Raw genomic sequence first — 8142 nt, 5'->3', positions numbered from 1 at the left:
TGCACTAATTATTGTGAGCTTTTTAGAAGTTTTTAAGGTCGTAGGGAGCTTTAGAACCTTCTCACAAAGCTTGGAAAGCAAGTTTGAAGGATTTTGAATGTCAGGATAGCAAGTTCTAAAGTTGGCCGGATTTTGTGAGATTTCTCCGGCGAGATTCCGGCATTTTTGGTGCTTCAAAGTGGTATAAACTTCTTTCCCTTGTCCTAGGCTTCATTTTGACATAAAATTCGTGAATTTTGGTTGAGAAACGAGTTAGATATGACGAATGGAAGTTTTTCCCAGTTTTCGGCAACGACAACGGAGTCCGGCGACTAGTCGGAGAAGAAAGGGGAATATTCCGTTAATCTTAACAAGAATATTCATAACGGAAGTTAATGGCGTCATGTTAGTTTTAACGGAATATGCTTGCTTTTGGACGGAATATTCCCTAACGCCGTTAGGGTTCCCGTACGTGTGCCAGGCACATGCTTGCGCGTGGCCGGCGCGTGGGTGGTCAGAAATTTATTTTAAAAATATTGGGATGTTTGTGGTGTTGAGTAGATCACGTTAGTATATTCAAACACCCCATTTGAGCAATGTTTGAGAAGTTATTACCTAGTTTTGTTTATATGCTTTAAATTAACGTTTATATAGTTGTTTCGTATATAGGTGAGACCTATCCTCAGGATGAACGTAGTCAATTGAGGCTTGAGGGCTACGACCCTTCCACATACCAGTGAGTGGGCTTTTGGTTTTCCGTATATACCTATATACTTGTGGTTTTTCCCAGAAAATGAAACAGAGTGTCTATATGTTTTAAATGCCATGCATAGCGTTTGCCTATTTATTTATGGATTAGTAGTTGCATATATGTATGTTTAGTGCTGCAGACGCACAGGTAAGTGCTAGGTAAGTTTATGGTTTATGTTTGTGAATTAGTGATTATGTGAGATGCATAGAGAGCTCATAACATGCACCCTCGGTGTTAGTGCTCCCGCCCAGAGTAGGGCACAGTCCTTCACGTGATGTTCACCTCCCGCACCACACGCTCATCTTGGATCCAAGTTAGGTGCACAGTCCTGTCGTACAGATCACTATAGGTGGTTCTGACTCGTAGGTGACCCACGATTATTTGCCCAGTCTTCACGTGATCGTAGCACTTGAGCGTATTTATTTACACCCAGTCCTGTCGTACAGACCACTTTAGGTGGTTCTGATTCGTGTGCAAGTATAGTTAGTGAGTTGGGGATTTGATCTCTAGATTCAGCCGTACAAGTCACATTAGGTGACTCCGGCTGGCATGTTACTTGCATTGATTGACATTACCTGGGTTACTTACATTTTATGTGGAGGCATTCGACATGGCATATTTCTGAACATGTTTTTGAGATATGTGTATATTCTATTTTCTTGGAAACTATGCAGGTTTTACGGCAAGGGGTTAGAACTTTTGATAATGAAATGATTTGGAAAAACTTTGTTTTTGCCCACTCACACTTTCTGTTTTATGCCCCTCCAGGTTCTAGTTAGAAGCAGCTTTGGTGGTTCTCGAGGACTTGACGGTGGTTCTGACAGAACATCACAAATGTAGGATCACCTTTGGGTGTTGTGTAATTAGTATTCTTCTTCTGGACTGCACTTAGGCTTTCTATGCTCTGAATATTGTTTATCACACTTAGTCTCGCATTAGTGTGTTACCTTAACTAGATTTTTAGTAGTTTGATTTTTATTTATTCGTACTTTTATTATTATCTTTTGCTTCCGCACTGTGCACATGGCTATGTCACCCTCACTTGACTGCCAGCATGCCTTGATTTCGGTTGAGATGTGTCAGTTTGTATATTTTTAGTAGTATCAATGTATAACAACATAATACAAACATGATTTGAAGAGGGAACAATATCAAGGGGAGGGTTCATTGCTTCCCATTGTGATCCTATCAAACCTATGGCATATTGGGGTAATTTTTCTTGAAGGTACTATAAACTTGACAACAATATACACTGTACTTTAAAAAACTCCATAGTTATAAACATCTCAATGAGAGACAAAACATAAAAAACATAACCCAACCCAAAAACATGGAATCAATTAAATGTTTGTGTCAAAGCGTGCATGGATGTGTGTATGCGTATCCATAGAGAGAGACACAAGTGTATTTGCATATTTTATAACAGGTTCTCCAATTGTAATCATAATCATAATATAAAAAATGCATCCAACCATATTCTAACTTTTCTTTTAGGATTTTCTGGATCAAAGTCTCTGTAATCCTGCACTATACTGTACCTGCATCCAATAATTATGTCTATACCTAATTGTGTTTATTCAAAAAACAGATTGTCATTAAACAAATCAACAATTGATCATATTACCAAATCGTTCATACTACACCGTTTTTCTGTATACATGATCAGCATTTTTGTTTTGTTTTTTTTTTTTTTTTTGGTGTATATATGGGTATATCATTGCTTTGGCAATCAAACAATTACTCATAGAAGCTTCATAAAAAACAAGATCAAACGATTGACAGTCCGACAAATACTGTTTAGCCAGTAATCCGAAATCAATGGTAGGTTCAACTGGTTTTAGTTTTGGAAAGTGCAGCAGTGAAGAAATTGAGATGGATGATGGGCCATTGAGCAAGGAATCAGGCTTAAGAAACCTGCATTTGCAATTAGGGATTGAGAAAGTCATAGACCTTTTCCTGTAAGTTAATCGCCGATCGTCCCTAGTTGAAAATCCAAGTGACTTGTGCGAGCCTAAATATTAACGAGTTTTGAGAAGAAAAGTTGGGATTACTGATTTCTCTAGTTGATTTTGCTATTTATAAAAGAAGTTGTCCATAAGTCGTCTACCAGCAAAGGATAAACCGTGCTAGGCAAACTAATGGAGTAGACGTCTAGCGAGGACTAGTACTTGGACTGGTGCCCTACCGCAGTAAGGAAAGCACCCAAAGGAACTCTGAAAAGTCGTCTCAAACCTACTCAAGCCGCATGGGTAAAGAGTTGTGGAAGAGGGACATGGATTGTCTGCCCTCCCACTTTCGGTGTCTTTCCGTGCTTTCCTGTTTGTGTGGTCACGGTTAAATCACGTCAACATTTTATATTACTATTCATTTTTGTCTTATTATCTGTATAAAAAAAAATATAAAATGTTGATGTGGTTTAACCGTGATTGTACAAAACAGGAGGGTACAGGAGGGCACCAAAAATGGGAGGGCCGACAATCCTTGTCCGTGGAAGAAACGCTCGAAGGACACCATGACGTATGCAATGGCACAAAGGGCCTCCTGGCTATGGGTACTTCGTGGCCATTTAGGCGAAGAAGGTGGTATGCTCACAACATCAAAGGTAAAACCGTCATATAAAGCTTGTAGTCCATGTGCGTATTATCATTGGTCAGTGGTTCAATTATATCTCCACAATAAATTATGTCATTAATGAATTAATTTCGTATGATAGTTGAAGAAAGTTAAGATTTCACCAAAAAAAATCAATTGGCGTAAACTAGTTTTTATAGATAATGAGTCAAGATGTAAGTGTTATGCTTGTTTTTCAAGATTCTAAATATAAAAATGCTAATGCCATTCTTATCACAACCTTCTCTACGGTACGTTGACTGCTGGCAGCTTCCTGGATTGTCTTCTTTTCTCATGCAAAAGGGACAACGCAAACTACACTACAAGTTTTAAATGAATTGAATCAAGGCAAGTCTCAATTTTACATACCACCAAACGGAAGTGTGTACATAAAGCAACACAAATTATATAAAATGTGACATTTAACTCATTCGAAATTCATTATTTCCTTTTATCAAAACTGATTTTGTATCATAATGACGACTTTTGCTAAGTTAAACTATTAATCATATCTTACGACAACCAACACAAACCGTGAATAGTTTTGCGAATTTGGCAAATAAATTTTAGGTTATTTTGTATTCGATTTTTATAATTTTCCTCGTGTAAGAGTTTATAGGTAATACAAACACAAAATCAATCTCTCATGCATAAATAATAAATATCTTGCAACTTGAGCTAATTTTTATTTTTTTTAACAAATGATGTTATTTACATTAAAGGAATTGGAAAGTGAGTTAAGCCTCATAATGAATTACTGATAATATGGTTTAAATTCATTTTTGGCGAAAATCAAATCTAAAACATCTCACTTACTAATAAAAAGGAATATCATTAGACTGTAATATTAAGTAACTGTTACTTAAGCTATTAGACGACTGATTATATCTTTTCTAGTCATCGTTAAGATGTACTCATCATTGGCACCCCTTGTACTTGGTTATTCTTGAACATGATTATTGTCGTAAATTCAATGGGTGCTCGATGAAATATTGCAATGAAATAAAGCCTAACCCACCGAGTTTACGATGTGCTTAGGAATTTTGAGTGAAAACACCTGAGAGTTCAGAACTTGCGGTGCTAGATGGCCTACTCTGAAATCGACCCTTTCCCCCTATGACATTGATGGCTCGGCGGCTGCCCACTGTTTTCAGTAACCACACCTTTGTTTTATCTTGAAAGTTGTATTAAATTATTTATTATAAAAAAAAAATGAAAAGATATGATCTTTTATCATAGCACACGTAAAACATGATACAAGTAACTGAACAATATGGTATTCAATGTTACCTCACAAACAATCTAAATCAATATATATCTTATTGATGATGAACTAATCTAATTTAAAAAGTTCTAAGTTTAAATTTTATAGACAACAATTATAAACAATAATTGTTTAAAAAACAATTCGTCTTAGATCATAACGATGTTGTAGGAATCGTCCATTAGCATATCTATCGTTGGTCATATTATAAAAGATGCAAAAACTTTGTTGTTGGGGTCATTGAAGTTAATTATACTTATGTTCGTCATCAAGGCGATGTGTTGCCCACCACCTTACTCACTTTATAGTGTATATTGTCAATGTCGGTACTTCGACTTCAAGTATTTTCTCATTTAATTTCGGAGGCTTTATTTGAGAACGTAATTGTTAATTTGTTGGTTAAATATTGGAGCAGCATGGGGGGGGGGGGGGGGGGGGGGGCATTTTATCAAGAGTTTCGTTCCTTCCAAGCTTATAGGGCCGTTCAACTCGCCTAATCATACATTCCCTATACTTTTTTTTTTTCTTTTTTTCATATCCACTACCATTTTTTTTTTTTATGAAAGTTGACCAATCCAAAGCGTTTCTAAATTTAGATTTAAATTTTTAGTTGTTAACTGTAACTCATTGTTGTTCCACAAAAAAAAACTGTAACTCATTGAATCGTTGAAAAAGAATTGCAATATCAATTGTTTTTAGAGTGATACTGTGAGTGGGTTAAATAGCTTTTGTTTGTTTGTTTGTTTTTTTTTTTTTTTGAGGGGTTGAACTCGTACCTACGTGCATACATTATTGCTTTTCGTAAAGCATCATAATAACATAATACATTATCATTTTACACAATGATCTGATAATATTCTTCTTCACTTATAAGTAAAATGTTTTAAGTTCAATTCTTTTAAAAGGAAAATTCGAACCAATTATTATGATTGACACAACTTAAAGCCCCCCACTAAAATTAAGGAAGGAAAGAGTGCATAATAATTTCTTAATTTTTACTTAAAGATCATCTTTACAAACATTTATTAAAATCAAACATCGTTTAGTCATTTATAATATAAAACAAAATAACAATATAAATATTAAGTAACATATTTAGGATAAACTTTCATTTATATGGATACTATGCGCAATGATGAGATATCACTACTACAATATAGGCTATCACCGGCGGACCAAAAACCGACAAGAAACCCCGATTTCTGTCGGAAATTTGGCAAAAATCCGACATAAAACACTGCAATGTCGAATTGGAATAGCGACGCCATTGCTACCATCACTAAAGGGCTTCAGCGTCGCTTTGTTCGCTTAATCCGCCACTACGCAGCGTCGGTTTAAAGCGACGCTGATGTTAACGTCGGTTTAAAGCGACGCTAGTCAACAATTAACTAAATAAAATATGCAAACTAGTGACGGTTTAAAGCGATGTTAGAGAACAATTAAATAAATAAAATATGCAAACTAGTGACGATTTAAAGCGACACCACCTTTGATAATAATAATTAAAAAAAAAGTCGAAATCTGTTTCTGGATTCGTTCTCAAATAATTATAACTCAAAAAAATTATATAATCGAAATAATAAATTTCAATTTTAGGCCAAAACAAACAATAATAAAAATAATTCAAAAGAAAAATAGTGCCATAATATACAAATGTTTTACATCTAACATTCCATATAATTTACAAAAATTCATCCTCCATGCTTTCCTGTGCTTGCCTTTGTCGAAGACCACATATTTTGTAGCTCCATAGTGCCATATATAATACTAGCAACTCCATGCTGCCATGCTTGCCATCAGATCAGTGCTCCAATACTTTACTACTTCAACATTAAGGCTCTAATCTCTATAGATTAAACTCAGGTTTTATACCTTTAAAAAATTATGGATCTGCGATTTCCAGTGTCCTTGCTCTTCAGATCCAACATGCATAAATACAAAAAAAACAATTAAAAACCAAGAAACAAAAATAAATTTTCAATTTAAGCATAAAACTATTTAGAATACAAAATAGAAACTAAAATTAATAATCATAATAATTTAAAAATGAACCACCTTCAAGCTCTTCCTCCTCGAATTGGAGTTCTTCAGAATGTTGATCTTCAAACTGGTGATCCAAAGCAAACGGGGAAGGAGTTGAGGAAAAAATGAAAAGGAGGAAGAAGGGGACGCACAGATGAAATGGGGAAGGAGAAGAAGAAAGTCTGAAATTGGGGGAGAAATGAAAGCACGGTTGAAATGGGAAAGAGAGGGGTTTAAATATGGGTACTTAGTTTGCGTCCGTTAAAACCGACGCAAACGTCTGACACTTTTTTTGAAATTCACATAGCGTCGCTTTAATGAAACTCGCGTCGCTTTAATGAAACTAGCGTCACTTTAATGAAACTAGGGTCGCTTTTAACCGACGCCAACTTCTGACACACTTTTTGAAATTCACATAGCGTCGCTTTAATGACACTAGCGTCGGTTAAAACCGACACTAAGTCTCTCCATCCATTCAAACAAGCGGGAAATTTCCCGCCTAATATTTCAAATACTATAATTTTATATATATTAATTTTATAACCCTAAAAAATACTATAATAATTATATATATTAATGTAACAATTTTATACCCCTAAAAACTATAATAATTATATATATATATATATATATATTAAATTAAATTTTAAAATTGGTGACCGTTGGATCAGTTTCAATATACATACCATTCAATTTCTTTAAGTGTTATACATACAAAATAAATAAATTTAAATCTACTTAATAAATATATATATATATATACACACACCATTGAACTTGATGGGATACAAATTCTATGGAACTATTCGATGGTTATAAAACGAAAAACTAATTTAAATCAATATGTCGCTTAAAAGCAACACTGGGTTTCAAAATATTTAAAAAAAACTAATTTAAATTGAAGATCGAATTCATTCATTCTATTCATATAGGATCAAGGAATGTAGCTGTAAAAAATCATCAAAATCGGAGTTAAAATAACCGTTAAATCGTGATTTTTCGTTTATAACCGTCGAAAAGCTTTGTCCCGTTACTTGATCTCTGAATGTTTGTTTTTTGTGATTTTTTGCTGATGTGATCTTGAAGCATATGCAAACAAGTTTGACGGTTGAGATCGTTGAAATTAGTTTCGGAGAATTCGTATCCCATCAAAACAATAGATTGACTAACACTTAGAGTTTATTTATACTTTCATTAAGTATAACATAAGATTTTGTGGTATCCACTTGTGTAAATATTTTAAATTAAAGATCGAATTCATTCATTCTATTCATATAGGGTCAAGGAATGTAGCTATAAAAAATCATCAAAATCGGAGTTAAAATAACCGTTAAATCGTGATTTTTCGTTTATAACCGTCGAAAAGCTTTGTCCCGTTACTTGATCTCTGAATGTTTGTTTTTTGTGATTTTTTGCTGATGTGATCTTGAAGCATATGCAAACAAGTTTGACGGTTGGGATCGTTGAAATTAGTTTCGGAGAATTCGTATCCCATCAAAACAATAGATTGACTAAT

General features: G+C 34.4%; 1 long non-coding RNA gene across 1 annotated transcript; it reads right to left on the bottom strand.

Moving 5' to 3' along the window:
• Window positions 1–6226: 6226 nt before the first annotated feature.
• LOC125473726 lies at window positions 6227–6968 on the bottom strand. The gene is made up of 2 exons (XR_007255525.1): window positions 6660–6968; window positions 6227–6517 (listed from the first exon to the last, which is right to left on the bottom strand). It is a non-coding gene; the product is annotated as an uncharacterized LOC125473726 (long non-coding RNA).
• Window positions 6969–8142: the final 1174 nt, after the last annotated feature.

Source organism: the organism of the source record quoted next, unplaced genomic scaffold (genome assembly GCF_019419815.1).
Source record: "Pyrus x bretschneideri cultivar Hongxiangsu unplaced genomic scaffold, Pyrus_bretschneideri_v1 Contig94, whole genome shotgun sequence".
NCBI classification, from domain to species: domain Eukaryota; kingdom Viridiplantae; phylum Streptophyta; class Magnoliopsida; order Rosales; family Rosaceae; genus Pyrus; species Pyrus x bretschneideri.
Note: the sequence above shows the minus strand (reverse complement) of the source record. Positions and strands in the feature narration are given on the sequence as shown.